This window comes from Harpia harpyja, chromosome Z (genome assembly GCF_026419915.1).
Source record: "Harpia harpyja isolate bHarHar1 chromosome Z, bHarHar1 primary haplotype, whole genome shotgun sequence".
NCBI lineage: Eukaryota > Metazoa > Chordata > Aves > Accipitriformes > Accipitridae > Harpia > Harpia harpyja.
The window spans coordinates 66,987,200-67,009,174 of NC_068969.1; the positions used below are offsets into that span (position 1 = coordinate 66,987,200).

General features: G+C 39.6%; 1 long non-coding RNA gene across 1 annotated transcript in view; it reads left to right on the forward strand.

The window, feature by feature from the left end:
* Nucleotides 1-1,122: 1,122 nt before the first annotated feature.
* The window catches only part of LOC128136406 (uncharacterized), a 54,357-nt gene continuing 33,504 nt past the window's right edge, over nt 1,123-21,975 (forward strand). The window contains exons 1-3 of the long non-coding RNA XR_008233359.1: nt 1,123-1,647; nt 3,263-3,327; nt 5,325-9,283. This is a non-coding gene — a long non-coding RNA (uncharacterized LOC128136406). The remainder of the gene's footprint in view (nt 1,648-3,262; nt 3,328-5,324; nt 9,284-21,975) is intronic.

A 21,975-nucleotide genomic window follows, 5' to 3' on the forward strand; every position in this document is an offset into this window, starting at 1 on the left:
AGTGAGTACCAGTAGGACAATTTTAAAGGTACTTTCTAGTGATGTTGAAATAGTTCTAACGGAACAATATTTTAGCAAAAGATGTGTTAATCACTTACTGTCCCTGTTATTAAGTGACATGTTACAATGGCTGCAGTGCTCGTGATTAATAGCAATATAAGAATTCTGCTTCCACAAGAGGGTGATTTGTAACAGAAATGCTTTTATAAAGGCTGACTTTTCCTTGCAAAAGTTACGATCTGGCAAATCCTCCTTCAAGTGCTTAGGCTCAGCTCTTTCAGTTCCTGGTAAAGGCATGCTTTTCTCCACAGTACCTTATGGGTGAGTGAGCCCTGGTCCTTGCTGGTTTCCTGAAAGGTTATCTCATGGTCCCTAGGCATAAGCAGTTTTTTCTCCTGCTCCTGCTGAGCTCAAATGGCTAGTGAGTTGTTCTGCACTTCTCCACTAAGTTGGATATTGAAAAGTTATAATACAGGTAGGTCTGTTCCTTCAGCTGATTACCTCTCAACAGTGTAAGTGCAAGTTCAACCTATGAAATTGCCTAGAGATTCTCAGTTTCATGCAGAAATTTATGTGTGACTTTATATAACACATACCATTTTAGCCTTTAATTTATGAAAGCATTTGCGTTTTCTCCTCAATATTATTGAAGTAACTCACATTCTTACTAGTTCTGCTAAATTTCTGGATAAAGTTTTCAGAATTTTTTTAATGGCTTAAGTCAGTTCAGTGCGTTTGAGTATCTCCCCTGCTATGAAGAAATATGGTGTTTTATTTATTCTAAGGTTGTGTAATGATACAGTTAACAGCACTTGGAGGATGTTGTTCTGTGGAACATTTCTATGAGATTGCAGAGCATTTGTGCCAAATTGTTGAAATTCTGTCAGTCTGCATGCAGTTACTCGTAGTCCTACACCAAGGTTCATATCAATGCTTTTCTAGAGCTGCTTTTAACGGGCTGCATTCACAATAGTAAACATCGGGGTGTATCATTTGCAGCTGTTTCATATTTTCCTCAGTCATTGCTCTTTGATGCATTTAACCATAATCAGATTTGTTGAACAGAACAAAAAAACCCAGGTCTCTCCAACACAGCATGATATTCTGCGCTCTCCTACTTGGAATCTGGTTTTGGGAGACTTAGGGAGTAAAGTAAGGGGTTTGGTACTAGTGTCACTTCACATACTAAAACCAATTCGTAGATGCAAAGTGAAAAGAGTAATTGAAACATCTTAATTTATCACCAACTTAGTTTTTGTTTTATTGCTTTTCCATGCAAGCAAATCCCTGAAAAGGTGTCTACTGAGATTAGAGAGAGGATTTATTTACAATTTAAAAAAAAAATAATTGAAAACCATTGGTATTTTTTGTGGTGTACATTGAACAAGGTGTGCTTTCACGTCTCATTTGTGGGATTTCAGCCTCATTCTTGCACCTAATGACACTGCTGAAAAGCCATAGGGCTTCACTGTCTAGTGAGGCTGATACAGTCAGTGTACTCAAGGTGTGATAATGTTCATGATGATGTAGTTGGTTTAAGATGTTCTTTTTCTGCACACTTTTAGAAAGACAGCTGTCTCCAAAATTGAGAAAAAGGAGAATAATTGCAAACAGATAAACCAAATGGAGAGATGTGTTCAGCTAAAGGTAATGAAATTCCTCTTGTGTATTTTGAGGGATTACAAAGACTAGTTTTCCTGTTTATGCCTTTTTTTTCTGTTGGCTTTTGTTTTCTCTTAGTCTGGAGCTTGGACACCAGGGTGCAGGGAACATTTTTAAGAATTTGTATGGGTTGTTTTCACTTTAAGAACATCAATATTTTATAAGCAAAATTAGGAAAGTTTTAAAAATTTTCCTAAAAGGTTTTTGAAAGATGTAATCAGAAATGATCATGTTATCACCAAAGATGAGGTAACATACCTTTTTTATTATAGATTTAAATCATGTTCAGTTTCAACCTGGGCACAGAGTTGAATAGAAGTTTCCGTAGTTATGCAGAATGCACAGTATTTATGCACATTATTCATTATGTATTATACTATATATGTATGTATACTGACATGTCATATCCATGCATACGTATTTGTATGTGCATATGCATATGTGTACATATAAATAAAATTCTTCAGACTGTCAGATGAGGCCAAACTCCCTCAGGACTTGATAGTACTATTCTACTCCAGGAAGTTTTGAATTTGTTTGTGCAAGAGCCCTACCAGCAAAAACCTTGAACCCCACACAGTATGTACTGTGACTGCCACAAGTGGCCATGCTTAAAGTGTGGAAGTTCTGTAACAAAGAAACTGCCACAGGAGCAGAAGTCAAGTAGCAAGGGGACACACGTATGTTACCACAACCTGGTTGTGCACATCTGGTAGTTCAAGGCTAGAATAAAAGTAGCAGAAGTCAAGGTGAGTTCTAAGTTTCAACAAAGGTGTGGCATCCAGATAGCACATTCCTTTCAGTCCTATAGTATCGTTTGCTTCTGCAGTTTGGAGAGGCCTACAGCAATCATGGGCGGCTCATTAATCAACAACTGTCGTAGATTATAAGATCAGTCTCCACCCTCTTTAAATAAGTCTAGACTTAGATTTCATCTTCAAATTTTATCTGGTAGATAATTCTTCCAAGGACACTTACTCACATGGGAAGAAATATGAAGTATGTTAAAAGAATTTATTACAGAGGGTGTGAACGTTCTGTGTCTAAGCTAAGTCCTATTGCAATACTGGGGTTCAAAATAGTACATTAACCCTCTAAGGCATAGCCTGTACATATATGTTTATAAACTCTTCAAAGTTCTGGCTAGTGACTACTACACTTTGATTATAATTTCTGAAGCATATGCTAATAAAGCTTTTGTAACATTAAAGAGATGAGAATATGTTGCAGTTTTCTTGTTGCATAATATAATCACTTTCAGAAGAACATGAGAAGTTTGTTATTTTTTTAAGGAACTTATACATCAAATTGTTGCTTCTTTATTCTAGCAACTGCTAATTGATTTAACATTTTCCCTTAAGCATAAGGGACTTCGTGATATCATATTTGGCTCAATTCTTTCTAGCATGTTAAAAAATCTGATGCCAGTTGTACAAATTCTTAAAAAATGTGTCTCCATGCAGCTTAGAAAGGCAAAGTTTTAGAATTCTAATTGTAAGGGTAGAGTTGTGAAGGTTGTGTTTTCATTACATATAAATGTTAATAATACATCTGTATGCTTGTGTGGAAAGAGTTTGACTCCATATCTTTTGTGTAATAGGTCTATACTGTCAGCACTGTTGTCTTCCAAGCTGGTCTGTAGCTGAACTATTTTTGTAAATATATGTAAGTATCCCCAGCTAGTGATCACTCAGGGTTCAATCTGTGGTTCATATTGTCCTGTAGTTGTCATCTTTTGGCCAGCCTCCTCTTCCAAGTAGTGGTGAAAGGAGGAGGGAGCCAGGGAGCACACTTCTGAGAAGCAGTGGGTCTAGGAAGGATGGATAGGAGAGATGGTGTGTCAGGTGTGTTCAGGCTACATGTTTTAAGTCACAGTCCACTTCACCACAGTCATTTCTAATATCTTCATGAGCATCTCCACAAAGTGGATTTTTCTGTATTGGTTGGTTACAGCACCTGAGTTCTATACCCTAATGACTAATAGAGATCATAACATCCAAACAGGATTCCTAGACTATCCGTTTAACATACAAAAGGAGGTAGGAGCCACAAAAATGGCATAATGACAAGGGTTCTGCCTAAGTTACCAGTTTGTAAATGAACACATGGACATGTTTTTTTTCTGCTTTGTGTGGAACAAAATTCCTTTCTTCATTTTGGATTCTTGCCCTTTTTTCCAAATCTTAGCTGAAATCAGTCCTTTTTTTGAAAAAGTGAAGAGGATATGCTCCAGCCCCTTGATCTACCTGATTGCTCAGTAGTTGAAGGACTCATGAAACACCAGAGCAACACGTTTTCTGCTCTCTCCTTTCACTTAATTGACCTGAACTGAACCCTCCTACAGGAGTGACCTCGTCACTGGATGCTCTCAGTCACTTCTGATGAAACTTTTCTGCTTTACTTATTTTACAAGTTAATTTATTGAGATGTAGAGATAATGTCCATTCACCGATTAGTTTAGAGAGGGAAGGCCTGTTTTGCAGTCCTTCATGCAGCAAGTATCACAATGGCTTTTTTAATCGATGCTGTAGCAAGGGTGAGAATCCTGCTCACTTTCCTCTCATCCCCAGCATCATCTTTGTACTGTGTGGAGTCCTGTCTGCCAAGTGTGAAGATGCCTACTGAGTCAGACTCCTTCGGTGTAGAAGGTTTAATTCATAAATCCTGAAATGCCTTCGATACAGCATTGTCTAATTGCCATTGCCTAATATCATCAGGACTGTGACTTCCTGAAGCAAAATCTCAGCAGGAATTTTGAGAATTTAAATTTTGGACTTGGGCACCTAATTCCCTGCATAGATGTAGTCTTAGTTGTGTGCATTCGTGATTGCACTGCTAGGCTGCTTTACTCTTTAGGATTGTTAGTTAAGCTTGAAAATACTTCCTTAAAGTAAGCGAGGGATATCAGAAATCACTTTGGCCACTGGTGACATATCATAGATCCCATGATGGAACCGAGTTGCTGTTAACAGGTGGTGGTACTTATGGAGCCCGGCTACTCCTTTCTGTACAAGCTCCCCAAAGTAGTCAGGCTGTCATCAGTGAGGTAGAAAGAAACCCTAGCAAGTCAGGGAGGAGATGGTGTAGGAGCAGCAGTGGCATAGCTATGCTAGCAGGATGGTTGGCTGTGCTAAAGCAGTCATATTAAGCTGGTTATTCCAGCTCTGCAGCCTGATTCTGCCAACAGACAAGCAAAGTAGCTGTGTACAGGACGACTTTTGATCACGCTGTGTGTGTGTATATGCATAATATATAAAATGTATGTCCATATGTCCACTCTGCTTCCAGCACATAGTTTTATGGTTGTTCATAGAAGCTTTTAAAGCATTGTTTCCATTGTTAAAATAGCTCATTAAAACCACATCTCCACAGGTATGTGTGTTTAGAGTTACAAAAACATTTTGTCCTATACATGTTTTTATATTTCATATAATTACAGCATATTTATCTGAAGTATTTCGCAAGTATACTTTTGTGTAATACTGGTAGGAGATTAAGTAATAGCTGCTTACTAGCACTATTGCACAAGAACATCAAATGTTATTGTGATGTTCTGAGATTTGAGGTACCAAGCATGCTTTTGGCTGCTTTGTTCCTGTGACCTTTATGCTCTTCTGGATAATACAGCAGTCCTGTAACAATGCACATGTTTTGCTTTACAGAAATGCCAGTAACCACTTGAGCGGGGCACTTGATTCCAGTTTTTATGGGCGGTGCCTATAATGGACAACGGTAGTGTATCCAAGCCAAGTTGGCCATCTTTGTGCTTTACAATGCCAAAAACTTCAAAGCTTCTTCCTTTTAGAACTCTAAAGCAATGCAAGTTTGTGTTTCTTCATATCATCAAACTTAATTATTGGCAATAAGCAACTGCTGGCAGGAGCAGCACGTCACATGGCTCCGTTTCTGCTTTAGAAAAGGTCAGCATATGGCATAAACACTTTGCTGTATTATGCAGCCTTGTACTCTGATCACATAACACATGCTTCAGAAAGCATTATGCAATGTTATACTCACTGATTAATGACTGCTTGCACAAGAAGTTTTTCATTACCCTGAATGCTAGCATCCTGGGAATGATTAACTTTGTGACATAACTCTCATCACATAAATATGGAAGATTCAAATATAGCCTCAAAATAACGTGTTTCAGAAATAACTGAACACTTTCTTGCTTGGTACTGTGTACAGTACATGATTAACAACTGCTTTAAACCTTCAGAGTTGAATAGAAGAGCCTATTTGTGAGAACTGGAAACAAGATTTATTTTTAGGGTTTAAAGTTTTACCCAAGGTGATTTTTTGCACACAGCAGCATCTCATTCGCAATGTTTTTCCTCCGCTTGTGTAAGTTTGAATTTCCTGAGAAGAATCTGTGCCAACTATTTTCAGTCTTCAACCAGTGAGTTAAACAGAACAAGTCAAATCTAGCCCTTATTTAGACCAGCAACTGCGTGTGTGTAAAATGACTCAGTCCAGTGTGTTCAGTATTACAATGCATACAGTTGTGTGCTTAAATCAGCATGGTTATAGCAGAGTAAATTCCCAATAATTGCTGATTTTCCTGCAAGCAGATGAAGAAAGCACAGTGTGGTCCCGAATGAAGCAGCTTGCAAACTTACAGTCTGAACATTGCTACACGTTCACATTTAACATTTTTGTATTCTATTGATTTATCATTCCATGTTCAAATTTTGCAGAATCTTATGTTAAAAAGCATGATGACAGTGCATCACAGATGTTATCATCTTAAGGATGTACAAAAGGGGAAAAGCCTATAAAAAGAAGTGTTCCTCACCATATTCCTCCACATATGAAGATTCATCTCCAGTTTTGAAGTACTGTCAATTGCTACCAGTTATCTATGTTTCAACAGCTTTGTTAAGGAGAAAGTTGCTTTGCCTATTTGGAAATTCAAGATCAGTTTTCACAAGGAAATAACTATATTAAACTTCCACTTACTAATTTTCCTTTAAATGTCAGACTAAAAAAAATGACATCTGCTTCTTATGATTCTCTCTCCTGTAAGTAATCCTGCTCACAAACAGTCACATTAAATAAAGCTACTTAAAGTCCTTACAATAGGGGGGATGGTTTAGGATGTCACCACATTAATGCATGTGTGCCATTTCTTCTGAAATGATCTGCATTGAGAAAAGCTAGAGAAGGTAAACATTGACCTTCAGTATGTTCACTTTAATTTTTGCCTTTTCCTGCATTCCAACTCCTACAAGTAGTAGCAAAGGCTAAAGGAAATGGCCTCTGACTAAGCATTAGCTACCAGCGTGCCCTCATTATAGCTGAGGGCTCTTATTCTCACTTAGCCTACGTGCAGAGCCAGCTAGTCTTTCAGCTGTGATGACGAAATGCCATGCATTTCTTCCTGGAATAGTACGCAGATAAGAGGCCACTTGTTATGCTGAGGTTTCAGATGAACTCCACTAAGGGTTTCAAAACACTCTGTCACAATTATATCAGGTTTCTTTAGCAACGAATTCATTTCAGACACTTGTAAGATAAAAAGGGAAGAGATGTTAGTTTATTTTCCCTTGTGGTTTCACTGTTTAAACCTTTACAGTATATGACTGGATAGTTTATACATGGCCTAAATTTATTAATTTTCAATAAAACTAGCAAATCAAAATGGATCTGTTCCTTTGTTGAAATTCACGTTATTTGTAGACCCTTATGTGTACCTGTAACTTCAGAGAAGAAACATGTCTGTGACATGCTGCTCGAAAGGTCCTGCTGTGCAAACTCAGTTGCTGAGTGCCTTGAACTCATTCTGGGTCCAGCAAAAGCTGAGAGTTTTCAGAACCTTGCAGCACAAAAGGTTAATCCTTTATCCTGGGGTTGAGTTCAGGTGCTAGGACATGAGTGCGCAGTACGAGCCCAGTTGACCTAAGTATTACTTAGCAGCAGTGGGAGGACCTGTTTGTGAGATCATTTTGCAGATTTGGGGCCTGTTTAGGTGATTCCATGCACTAACAAAAGCAGCTTTAGCAGGATCAAACAAACCACAGAAATGTACAGACTGTAAAAGAAAGAGGAATCTATGAAGTGTTTGTTTCAAACCAAGCAATATCCTTAGTAACAGCAATAACCGTATGTTATTGTGAAGAAAGGAATATATTGCCAGGAGTATATAACCCATGGATCATGTGCAGGTTACATAGCTCTCTTTGCTCATTCTTAGACGCTAATTACACATTTAGAATCTGTGATATGCCCCATTTCCATTCATTCATTAAGGATGACATTAAGTCAGTTGCAACTTGCCTTTCCATTGGATCTGCATGCCACTTGAGAAGGATGGAATCAGTAGGATGGAGAGTCTTACGACGATAAATCTGAGTAAATCGCAGCCTAGATAAGTATTTAATATTAAAAAAAAAAAACAAACCCAACCCAAAATGGCATCTCTCTTTCATCACTTCCCCTGCAGTTCTCTACATTTACTAATATATCATTAACTGGGAACTAAAAGCTAAATTCAATTTCCTTTTAAGACAACAAAATTTTCTTTTTCCATTTACATAATGGAATTTGGATCAGGTCTTAAGTCTGTAACCTTATTCCTTTAATGCCTTCCAAATAAATGTGTAATTCCCAGTGAGATCACTAGGAATCTTGGCTATTCAAAGTTTGTTCTTTTTTTCTGCAACTGTTCTTCAGTGAAGAGGGTCCCCTTTGAAAAGGTCCAGAGAACACTAGAGCTGTCAAACCCACTACATCCCTTAATTACCTTTGGGGTTTTTTTTTTCCTTTCTTGGGCTAGTTATTGCCTACTCAGAAAAAAATAAGAACAAATTTCCCTCATTAATAAATTATTTGGTAATTGTTTACTAGAGATAGGTGATTCTTGCACATTACTATGAAGAAGTCCTGTCCTCGCCAGAACAGGACAGACCAACAAGCCTATGTTTCTCCATGATTTTTCTAATCTCTTTTTGTTGAAATGTGAAAGCCTAAATAATGTTGCTGCAGTGGTCACTAGCAGGTCTTTTAAACGCTAGACAATTAATGTTCACAAAAATTCTAATCCACCAAGTATAAATATGAATTACGGGCAATTTCTTTTTTGAACCGCTGCTGTCATGAGCTTTGATTTTAATTAAACACCATGATGACAAATTTGTTAGAAATGGTACTTGTTAAATACTGCTACTTCGAAAGCTTCTTTGTTTTGTAAAACTGGTTGTTTATAAGTCGTCTTACATGTTGTTTGGAGCATCTTGCTGTGGTTTATCTTATTTCTATCTTTAGAAGACTTGATCTTAATGTCTGAAAAAGACATTGTTTTTTCATGGAGTATCATGGGGAAGAAAAACCCCACAGTGCCTTTCTTGCAAATTATACTAAAAGGCTAACTGCTGTTCTGTGGTTCAAAACCTTGAAATGTTTTAAACTGAAATTACTACAATTGAAAATTTGTCATCTTTACTGAAAGCACAGAACCAGTGAACACAGTCCCACCAGCGCTCGTACTAGTGAAACCAATTTTCTTCCCTTCTTTGGCCTTTGCCACCTTCTGCCCGTCCTGCCGTGCAATCCCTGCTCCTACTGCCCAGGACATCTCCTGCTGAGGAGAGGGAGTGCGTGTCATCTAACCTAACCACAGGTATGTGCTGTTTGTGGATGGAGCCCTCCAAGAGAAAGAGCCCTCCAAGTTACACAAGTTTTTCTCCAGGATGCAGGTGGGAAGGGGATGCTAGCTTGAGCCTTTGTCTTCCATCTAACCATTTACAGAAAACTAATGGATTCTCCTCTGCCTCTTTCAAGCGCAGTTTACATTGTGTAAGGGTTCAAAAGATACCAGGGTGAGGACTGACTGATAGTGATAACATCACTTTGTTTCTTAAGGCTATTGATGCACTGGTAGAGCATAGGGGATATCTGTGGGGCTGGGTTTTATCTTGTTGTGCAGTCAGTCGTTCGAGCTGTCACAGGCATAAACTCTGCTGAGGACTGGGAAACTGTGGTGACAGGCTTCAGCCAATGAGCAAGAGCCCAGGTCCCAGGCTGTCTTGAACTGACATAGTGATTCATTGTTATCAGTATCCAAACTAGCTGGAAGTGAACCAGCTCAGATTTCTTTACATGCATTTGCAAATCCTAATTGCAGAGTAGCTGTAATGGACATTTGAAAAAAAAAACCAAAACCACAAATCCCTACAAATCAGAATTCTTTCACACCTTAACTAAATCCAAGTTAAAGTAAGAAAGGGGGAGAGTCTGCGTTGGGCCCTAAATGTCAGCATTCTAAATCGTAACAGCAATAGCAATAGCACTTCCCAGTCAGTCATTCGTGACTGAAATGTAAACAGTTTACGCTGGTGAATTAATAACTGGTAAATAGGTATATTGAACATTTACAGGAGTGTTGGGACCCTGCAGTATGGTTTTATGAAATAAACCGTGCTTACAACAAATACATAATTGTGACTTTCAGTCTTGCTGTGGAGAATGTAAGAGTTGGGGGTGGGCTTTTTATGCCTATTAGCTATTCTTCAGATAATTATTTCATTGCTAGAAGCAGATGGTGATTTTTAAGCCCACTGCTATTTTGGTACACTTTAAAGAAAAAAAAAGTCCTAAAAATAGACCCAAGTTACCATATCCAGCAAAAATGTGTTGTCAGCTCTGTACTCTGCTGGGCTGAAAACAAATCTGTCAGCAATTTCTTTGGGTTAAAGTATCAGAACATTTGTGTGGGTTGGTTTTCTTTTTGTTTTTTTGTGGTTTTTTTTTTAAAGAAAGCATTTTAAGTGGTTTTGTAACAGAGTCCATTTAAAGCTTTAAGTATCAACAAATTACCATCTGTTGTTATAAAGACACTTTATCAAATTGATGAGACCTGCACTCCGGTTAATGTTGTGGATCAACTGCATGAATTAGACTTTAAAATCTGAATGAGTCTGAATTCAACATCTTCAGCTCAGCTGGAACAGACATTAAAAACCAGCCCATTTTCTGTAATTATGAAAACGAAAATGAGAGTGAGAGTTATTCATGTGGAAAAAAAAAGCACTGGTAGTGCATCTTAGTCAAGTAGGGTTCTTATGTTTGCTTTAAAGTAATTTCTTCTATTAAAAGTATGGTTTGACAGAGTTAATGAATGAAAAAAGAAAAAGTCGTTTGGATTCCCTGTGCACCTGCAGGTGATTGACATAACAGACTGACAGTACAGTATTTTCAGAATTATTTTCAGTATTAGCTCATTTTGGCATAACTGTTGGCATAAGGACTAAATGTAAGGGTTCAGGTAAAAGAAGGTGGTATTTGTTATCTCTATAGCGTGTGGACATATCCTAGCATGATGGATGCAGAAAGCTGAACCAAAACCAGATCTCTAAGGTAGAGATTTCATTTTAATGATCTCAGTGTAAAATATTGTGTCTGGCAGCATTTGTGTATCTGAGGTACAGCTCCTTAGGGTCAAATCCTGTGAACTATTAAGAATCCTCATTGTTTGTTGGAGATTGGCAAGATCAATAATTCCCCAAATCAAGACTTTATTTTACTAATTAAGTGAATACTCACTTCCTATCTGAAGGTGCCCAGATAAAGTGTGCTAAATCATGCCAGCTGGCAGCATCAACCCCTTTCCGTTGACTCTAGAGGTAACTTAGGCTGCGCGGTTTGGTCTCTCAGTTCACACGTAAGTTACATTCTTACAGCAAGCAGCGTGGCACTTCTTATCAGAGAGTTCAGCATATGCTCTAGAGCAGACCTTCCTTCAAACCCTCTGAACTTCAGTTGCAATGCTCAGTTTGAAAAACTCTCTCTCTATAAATACATTGTCAGTAACGTTGGCAGCCGTTGCGCTGCGAGGTAGAATCAGTTGGGCTTGAAAGCAAATTGACTGAAGTACGCCTGGAGACGTGCTCTAGAGCATGCAAGCTGTCATGTAAAGGAAAGGTGGGAGAGAAAACTTGGATAAATTTTCTTGGATAAATTTTCTATTGTAGTGTACTGAAGAGTACACTTACCTCCTGTGTGCCAAAGACCCTGAACTCTGTGCCTAGACCTCCAGCTTTAGCTGTCAGATCCACCTCATGATGACCAGCACTGAATGTACAATGCAGTGTGAGATCCTTCCTACAGGAGCCTGATGTTGCTTGCTACAAGGATAGGTAGATTTTACATGCATGATACTAGTAAACAGGTCATGGAAGTGCTGTAGATTACAGACCATTTCAAGGAATGGTCATACCTGGTATGGTATACATATAGATACTTTGCTGTCAGTTTGTCATTCCGTGTTTCAGATGTGTAACTGCACTGATCAGTGCCAACCGTGTCTGTGTGTTTGTTCATGCAGTGGAACCGCACTGTGGCCTGTCCCAGGTCTGGCCCTGTACAGCACCCCAGCCAGGACCGGGTGGGACAGACTGTGAGTTCGAGGGAAAAATGGAAACCATGTAGAAACAGTCTAATTTCTGAAACAATTTTTTTGTTTTTAGAGTGTTGAACTAATACAATTTTATTTCAAGAAAACCCTTCTTCTCCTCTACCTTTTAGCCTTGCACAGGGTTGACTTTTTTTGACCACAATTCCCATTATCCCAGTATTATTTTCTAAGTAAGACTGATCCTGAACCTTATTGTCATCTTCCTTATTCCCCAAACATTGATCTTTCTGTTGTCTTTTTCCTGCAATAACAGATTACTTCCCTTCTCACACCAACTTTTTGGTGAGTATTAAAAGCCTACCTTTCCTACACAGTTTTGCTATCTCACAATCCTGAGATGAAAGAATCTGTGGGACGATGGAAAGTGTGAAAAAATGACTGCTTCTGCCAGGACAGGCATGTGATTTACGGTGATGCTTGTGCTGAGGCAGCCAGCAGTCTGATGTTTAACTCCACTGATGGTTAACTTCTCTAGGCAGAACCATACAGTCCACTGTGATTTTTAGATAAACTTCTGGTTATGCAAAGTCAGCCACTGTCTTTGTTGGAATTAAAGAAAGAGGAAGATGAAGTGAGAAACTGTTTTTCATGCGAATGTTATGTCATTCACATCACCTTAACCCAATGATGACCTTAAAGGAGAAGAAGGAAAAAAGTCACTAAACAAATGAATTCTTACGCTTTTGTCAGTATGACTTACTTTGCAAACACGAACATTTGGCAGGTTTCTACATTTTCCTCATCAAAACTAAACTGAAAGCTGAGGAAAAGAATCAAAATCAAAGTTGAGGATATTGAATTGCACTGACCCAAACACACACTAGCTAAAGTCAACAGGGTTTACATGTCTTAGCAGAAGAGAAGGCAGGAGATGAGATCTACCTCCCTAAAGATAGTCACAAATTTTCTTTTTTAAGGTTTACAAAGAGATCTTCATTTGAAGAGAACAGGAAAGGTGCCAAAATTAAACTACACAGACCTTAGTGTACCTAGTATTTTTTTGTAAAAAGATGTAGGCAGATGATAGGTATGTCACTTTGTGTATTTATGTGCATGTGTATGTACATGCATAGAGACATGTAAGTGCTTTTCAACAGCTCCAAGTCTCCAGCATGTGTCAGTATCTCCAGGTGCATGTAAGCCATCTGAACCCTACAGCCTTAATTGCATAACACAGCCGTATTACAAAATATTACCACACCAAGTTCGTTTACATTATTTCATAACAAAAAGAAATAGTATTACAGAACATTTTTACCCTTAAGGGAAAATTACTAATTATTTAAAACATTGTCTCTGTGTGTATTTGTATATGGTGTATAGGGGAATATGAGCCTCATTATGGAAAAATGTAGGGGTGGATTAAAGCAGGATCCGTGGGATACAGCCCCAAGGTCAGAGGAGTTTCAACAGGCAAGAATGTCAAGCTAAGCAGAAAACGCCAGCACAGTTGATTGTAATGAGCTTATTGGGGTGATGTGGACCACTTAACTTGATGGGAAAGCAGCTGTGTGAAAGACTGTCATAGGCCTGGTCAGAGGACAGGTCACATCCAGAAGACAGCTTTGGTAGACAGCAGATGTTTGCATCTCGTGAGTGGCATCCAGACGCTGGCATTAAACTTCTGCATTCTTTAGACAGCAAGTGGATTGCTGACTTCTGAGACAAATTAATTCAGTTATCTGTCTCCTCTTTTCAAATCCACATTTGTTTCTTGCTGCGAGGCAATAATACAATTGCTGGGCTACTGCCTACGCCCTTCTGCATTAGAGATTTTTTTCAGTGTGTAAAGTTTTGTTTTGTTTTTCATGACTGGTAAGAAAAAGAACTGGTTCTTGTTCCTGTTCATACGATTGCTTCCGTACTTCATCTGGTGACCAAAATGGAGGTCTCCCCACCTTCAGGTGGGTGCCCCAGTTTCCCACCCATGGAGGCTCAGTCATCTGTACATGCATTCATGCATGCCCTGCATCCACGTCAGTAATTTGCTGGTCAGTAGTGCAATTCCAGTGGTTTTGAAGATTCACCCTTCTAGGCTGAAGGACTCAGGATGCTTTCCTCTGAAATGAAGAGTTACATCTCTTCAAGAAAAGAGGTGGTGACTTCTGATTGTCCCACATCCAGGGTAAAACCCATATCAGCTCCAGCAATGCTGAAAAAGAAGGTGGTGGCTATTACTTTTTGTATCAGCCTGACCCAGTGAGTGGAGTAGATGTACACTGACATACATGTGTTAGACTTTGCACCTTCAAGGGTAGATAGGAGAAACACCTGGCTTCTATCCTTTCAGACTGGTGCCTGGGCCTGAACAACATGTCTAATGAGCTAGACCGAGAAAGTTGTACGTTATCCTGGAGCACAACAACATTCAACACAATCCTGTAAGGGTTCAGATGCCTTCATGGACAGACAAGGGCTAAGTGTTTTTTTGTTCTGAGGATTGTAATGTGGCTGCATAGTTCTTTTCTTGTCTCTGAGTGTCAGAATTTACTTGAGATTAGGGTTTGCAAAATACTGGTTTTGATACATACTTAGGCCTAATTCTTTTATAGAATAGGGCTTATTTCTCAGTACCCTAATAGGTGATGAAATATGAGATACAAAAGACTGCCTGCAAAGTGCATGGAACTCTGCTAGAAGATGATAATGATGTCTGGTGTAACAGTGGGAAATGTAACACATTGTGGCAATGGGCCCTCAAGACTTTAAAGTTAAAACGTGCACCTGGTGTGAAACGTAATTTTTGAAGTGCATTTTAGGGCCTTTTATTCATCTCTCCAGAGTCCTAGATCAATACAGTGAAAGTGAAAAAAAAAAAATCCCTACAAGTGCTACCTGGGACCACAGCACCTTCTCTCCCTCTCATGGAGCACCACCAGGAGGAAGTGTTCTCAGAGGGCAAGGCAGGATCTGGGCGATGGATGAGGGGAGACTGTCCACAATCTCTTTCTCATGGTTCCACTGTCCTAAATTCTCACCTGCTGAGCTGGAACGGGGGTGTTAGCTTGATGGGGTGGAAACTTCGGTATTAGTCGGAGGAATTCCCCTCACAGGACAGGAAATCCCTTCTTGGGCAGGTGTAGTAAGGGGGCTTGGGAGCAAACATGTGCTCTGCTGCCATCTTTCTCCTTCAGCTGAACTATGTCTATTGCGAAAGGGGTCTTTATGGTACGTAGATGTGGCCTAGAGCTTGGCAAGTATCACTAGCAATCAGGATACGCAACATGCTTCTGAGCTTGCTGTTGTGTTGTATATGCAAAGAAAGCTAATACTGCACCACAGAGGGGTGACAGGACTTAATTCCTGTATGTCATCTTGAGGCTTTCTAATGCAAAGAAAAGCAGTAAATACTGCTTTTGCAGGGCAGTGCTGGGGAATAGTTTGTGCTTGTGCTCATTCACCTGTTTCCACATAATACAGGCTTCTTGTGAAATACATCAGGAGCTATATTATTATAGAAGTGCACAACTGAAATTTCTCCATGCTTTTGACAGACTTAAATTGTGTGGCAGCTAACACCATCCAAATATTTCCCATATCTCTGATCCATCTCCTGCAACCATTGCTAGCTTGTTGAGTCTCCACACTCCCTTCTTCTTCCTGCAGTCCCTTCCAGGCACTCCCGTATCTCAGCTACCTGTAAGACAATGTATGACTGACCACTAAGAAGACAGAGGCTTCCAGCTGTCTGATTATGCAGGACATATTTTCATTTGGAAGTGGTGGATCAAAAGAGTAACTTGGTATATCATGCCTGACTTGTCTGTTTTTCAGGCTTGGTGTACCGCATCTTTCTTTCTTTCTTCTCTTCCCCTAAACAAGCATACCTCTGCAGGTAGAGAAGAAGGCAGAGCTCCAAATTTGGCCAGGTTACCCATAGCTACTAATAGAGAAGTTTTTGTAAAGAACTTGCTTGCAACTGCAGGTGACAATCAGCTGGACTTAATTTGTGAGTGACTGAAGGGAGTTAGAGGTGCAGCAGCTGAGAGGGGTCTTGCTTTTACAGCACATACGATGTTACAGCACATACGATGTTCCAGCACATCCTCCCCTTCATTACCATTTCTTTGAGTAGGCTTCTCTTACAGTATTCTTTGAACTGACTTCTAGGGCTGTACTTGTCAATTATTTCAATAGTCAAATAGGCGACACCTTCTGCTACCAACTATTTATATTATCAGAGTTTTCATCCTTGAAAATGAGAATAAAAGGGGTGTATATACTAAAAATTGTCATGTAATTGCATATACCAGCTATCTGCAGAGGCAATGTACATATGTCTATGTCTATTTAATAAGTATGTAAAATAGAAAATGGTACAGACTGTTGCTGTTCTCTTCTTCTCCAAGTCATTTTATATTGGAATTATAATGAACTCACAGCTAAAGTTGAATCCAAAGATTATGAAATGGGTCAAATTGTTCATGTGCCAGTTTGTAGCTGTATGCTACTAGATTTCTATTACTGGTTTAGGCTAGCGCAGCAAAAAGTAGACCCATCTGTGCTCATGCTGTATGCTAAAATTAACAAATGCTTGTTCTTTGAGTCCAAGCAAAGCAAACACTGTTTCATGGAAAAGTTTTATTAGACTACAGATCAGTTCTCTGTTTTCATCAGTGCTCCAGTCAGCATGCAACCTCTCTCCACCAGAAGCAACTCCAGGTGGCATAGCATTGCTCGAGCTGTTACCAATACCCTGAAGAAGAGTACCATATGCAGAGCACTTGGGCTTCATTTGTACCTCTTCCCCGTTAAATAAAGGGTCTGTTTAAACAGTAAATATTGTGTGGGATACAGTGTTTGGTAGTTGTAGCAGATATTGGTGGCTTTAACGTCTGGAATGGCATAATTAACAATAAAAATGCAGTATATCTTAAATTTAGTACTAATATTTTCAAAGTAAATTTAGAAGAAGTACTTGTTACTCTTCAGGTGAGCAATAACTGTGTGCATAGCTGAACTGATGATTCCAGGAAGGAATGATGTGTAATTCTGTGAAATACACATGAACATACTATGTATATTCATGTATCTTTAATACGTCTCTATTAAATACAGACACTAATATATTCATTAATATGTAATTAATATAGTCACATATATATCAGTATGCTTATCATACCCTCATACATGAAGCATATTTTAAAACAGTCTTTATGGAAAGAAAACAGCCTCTGTATCTGGCTTTTCAGCTATCTCCTCGGGACCAGGAGGTGAATTTGGATGTCACCTGTGACTTGTCTAGTGTAATCACTGAGCCTAGCATCTTCCATTCAACACCAAGGCTAGCAGCACAGCAGTCATTCCAGCTTTCCTGAGCAGCTCTGCCAGTGTGGCACAGCCCTGCCTCTGGGGCTGAAAGAACAGTTTAATTCCCATCATTATCCTCTCAGGCTTGTCTGCTGGAGAAGGGTGCCCAGCAGTGATGTTTTTTGGTCAGGAACTGATTTACTTAATCTGCCTGGATTAGAGCAGCAGTGTGTTTCATATGGTCAGCACACGGGTTCTCGGTCAGAAACCTTGTGTGTGTAAATTACCAAGTTGCAGCTATCCAGCTTCACTCAGTCAGACTGGCATTTTGCAGGGCTAGGCTATCAGTCTTCTGACTTCGGCCAACCAGTCAACATTTAGCGCTTGCAACTATGATGTCAGTCTATAAATTACAGCCTCAGCAACACCCCAGTGCATAATCTGGCAGCTGGACTGTCATTTTCAGAGAAAGCACACTTCTGTCCACTGGAAATACATAACACACAATTTCAGTGTCATTCTCTGTTTCCTTTTTCAGTCATCATTGCTTCTTTGCACTCATATAGTCTTGCAATGAATAAAGTGATACTCTTGTTCTTTATCCTCCTGCTTGGAAGGAAGGAGGATCAGGAAGATGTGGAGAATCAGTGAAGAACACAGAGAAAAAATCCCTACCTTTGCCTTGAATCAGTGGTGTAACTAATCTAGCTTGAATACGTAGATTCTTGCCTGTCCTTTAAAATAGAAGCTGGGTGTGGTGGGGGTACTTTCTGAAAGTAGAGTCTGTACTTCCTAAAAATAAAGTTAATTTATCAGTGTAAGCACTATGGAGTACCAGCATGTAATCTTCTCCATCTTCAGTGGAATTCAGAGCTCCTTGTCGTTGGTCAGGACGAGGCCGTGAAACCCAAGTAGATATTTTTGGCAGCTTTCAGTAAAATGAATTCTTGTAAAACTGAATTTTGCCTCATCTGACAGGGCATTTTGTCTTTGTCCTCTGTCATGTTGTTTGAAGGACAGAATGCAGAAAATAAACTGGTTGGTTTGTTTGGGGCTCTCTTGAATGACAAAAGTCGAATGGAAATCCAAATATACTGAAATAATATTAATTGTACATACACAATATACTGGCTTGTATTAGTCATTCAAAACTATTCCTCCTCTGAAAAGGCTGACAAGGAAAAGTTTGCCTTATGTGAAGACATATACATGATTTGACTTTATGTGACCTGACTGTGGAAATAAAGTTAACTACCCACATAAAACTTGGTAGGACTCGGACTTTCTTCTGCTTTATTTTATTCTTCAGAATAAAAAAGCATCTTCAGATCTTGAAGTTAATTTATATGACTTCTAATGGGACAGAGTTGATAGAGTTAACATTAAAGGATAGGTCTTAGATTTGTGTCACATGGTTTCTTTCAGCTCCTCCTGTGTCTTTCTCAACCATATGGGTATTGTTCATACCCATCAAACTGAATTTATCTGTGATTACACACTTAAGTTTCATTAATGCACAGATATTTTTTTGTTCATTTTAGCTGACAAGGGTATATCGTTTCTGGACCCGGTCTATGTGGCACAGTGCAGCACAAATGACCCACGCAAAGCTCTGTGTTGTGGTGCTAGATGTTTCTGGTGCCTACAGCAACTTGCTTCTAAAGCAAGTTAAAGCAGTCAGCAGTACGAACTGTCCTTCATCGGGTTTCCCAGAATGGAACATTTTGCAGTGTTTCTGTTACTGAAATTTCTGTTTCATCAGTGTTTTACTGATGGATCTTTAGCAAAGACGTTGTCGTGGTGTTGCTGCTGTCTAGCGTGGTGTACTTTCCCTCAGCTCAACCCTGTCTCCTGCCCTGACCTGCAGTGTCCTGAAGTGGAGGGCAGAGCCATGCAGCATGACTGTGTGTGGTACCTAGAGGTCTTTTCTGAAATCATACCTAGGCTAGTTTTCAGTTTTGAAGGACTTTTCACCCCAATACAGGAAGCATCTTGGGAGAAGTGAAGACAGTTGCTTGGAGTCCACGAATGTAGCTCTTCTTCGTGTCATTAGTGTTAACTGAGATTAACTTGAAGGCAGCGGGACTGCTGATTCTGCCTTGGGCTGTCTGCCAGAGCAGAACTGGTTCCTGAATGCTGTCTGTCTGTCTGAGGCAGGACTGCCGGCAGATTGCTAGGTTACTGGCGTACTCTAAACCTATACTTCAAAGCTGACATACTGGCAACAGTTTAAAACTGAAGTCTGGTTATCCATGAGCTCTCTGAAAATGAGTGCTGCTTTGATTGCTGTTGTGACAGAGAGCAAGAATTTGTTTTTTATCATCTGTAGCACCAACTCTGTAGCTCAAAAATCAATATTCTATTCAAATAGAAAATGTTGATGTACCACAACACAGAAAATGGTGTTTTTCTAAAGATATCTTACAGAACCATTGAGCTGTGGCTTGTGGCCTTAAAGTCAAGGCTTTTATTTCCTCTAAATATACTCTATTCTGTTTTCTGTGTGTCTGTCATGTTGAATAAGTAACAGGCAGCGGGCACAGGACCAGGACTCGTGTCCCATGTATCATGTAAAACAAAACCAGCAGCTCTTTGAATTGTGAGGCTAGAATGCCATCAGAGGCTTCTTCTGCAGTCATGAAGCCAGAATGAAGGTGCCAGAATCCCGACATAGAGTTGCAGCCTCTAACTCAAAAGGTGCTCAGGGTTTTCTTTTTACATATAATATGTACTAGTCTAGTGCGTACTTGGCACTGCCTGTGAAAGAGCCTCACTTTTCAAATTTCTTGTTCCTCTGCCTCAGGTTCCTTCTGGGCCATCCCCCAGCCCCCCCTCCTCTGTTCCCCTCTTCTCTGTCCTTTACCAGTGCAGCTTTCTCTGCTCTTCTGCTCCACTCCGTCATGGCCAGGGTCCTCCTGGCTGCCCTGGCATTACTGCTGTGCTCAGTGTCAGAGACATGGGCATGGGCAGTGATACACTCCAGTCTTCTCTCTCGCCAAGTGGTGCTTTCAGCCTGTGAGCAGCCCCCCAGACTCGACATTCAGGCTCTCGTAGGATCCAATTGCTAATCAATCACATGCTGTTTGTGTGCTATGTGCCTGTGTGCTGTGAATGAGAGAGAACAGGATCTTGTGAGAGCAGGTTAGCTGACTCATATAATTTTCTGGCCTGATATTATCTCATCAGCAGTAGATTTGAATAATTCACCAAAGTAATGCTACTACTGCAATTAAAAGAAGGATTATTTGCAAACGCTTTCTTAAATTATTGTGGATCATACTTCTGAGAATACATTAGAAGGTTGATTTCATGTTACACCTTCCTTAATTCAGGGCTTAATTTATCTAAATTTTGTGGCCTATCCGTTCAAAGGCATGGTTTGGCAGCCCTCAAAATTGGTGCGCCAAACTGTTGATGTCTTTTCCAAATCCAAAGTTGAACAGATATTGCTGATGGGCTGATTGGTGATGCCTTGCGCCTCAGACACATAATGGTTATTGACCACCCGAACGGTGACATGCGGAGTTACCCATCTGCTCATGTTCCACCTCTGGCATGTGTGCTGTCAAGTGCTTGCTCTGGCAGGTAAGAAAATACCCCTGCCCTTTAGCAAGAAAGATAGACTTTGTACATGTCTAAAGAAACCAACTCCTATGATGTCATCTGCCAACAATTAATATGTCATGAATGTAATCGTTTAAATGGCATTCCACAAGATTTTTTAAAAAGATTAAATTCTTTTTAGGTTGCATTATTATAGTTACCTACCTGTTGATTTGAAAGAAGTACAGTTGATTATTTTCTTTCTGGCCTGCCCTTGCTAAGTATCTAGAGGGTAGTATTTCAGTGAGGATTAACTAAATTCCCTTCAAAATGTAGCTGTTGATCTCTCTTCTCTGATGTTTTCTGTTTTGATTCTTAAATACTGTGATAAATGTTAGGGTCTGTTAAGTTTCAACTTTCTATTTTTATCCATTGGTAAACACTACACCAGATGTGGGCGTGAAAGACCCTGAGAAGCTGAGGGAGTTCTGCTTTTATTCAACAATTTTAACTTTCATAACTGCAAATTTCAGCTTATTTTTTAGGGTTGTGTATGTGCTGTTTTGGGTTTTTTTAAGAGCTGAGAAAAACAGGCTTACGCAACTTAGTTTGCCTAAGTGCAGTGAGTCATTCACATTTCTTTTTTGCGTGTGTATCTGTGTGTGTGTTGTATCGCTTTATATAACCTTTCTCTGAAAAAGTACTACTGTGAATGCTAAGAATATATTTTCCCTGTAAAACAAAAAAGAAATGTGCCTATTAGGCAGATAGCTGCTTCTCCGTGATGTCTCCTCATAGATGCTGTTCTCCAGGAAGGCATTTTGGTGATTTCTTCTTAAGGCTCTGGTTCTTCATTGGCAAAGTTTATGCTGGTATATGAAGGTGTAAGGGGAAGGCCAGGTAGCTCTATACTTTCCCCTTTGTGGGCAGACCTGTTGGTAATTCTACGTGATAATGTTGATTATATATATGCATATATTTATACAGTAGTTTCAAACGTGTGTAGTCCTTTCAGCATACTGTAGCTTCTGCTTTATCACATTGGTTCCTACCATCTAGGGAGGAGTGGAGCTTTTAGAGCAGAGTATGTGCATTGTGCATGCGCA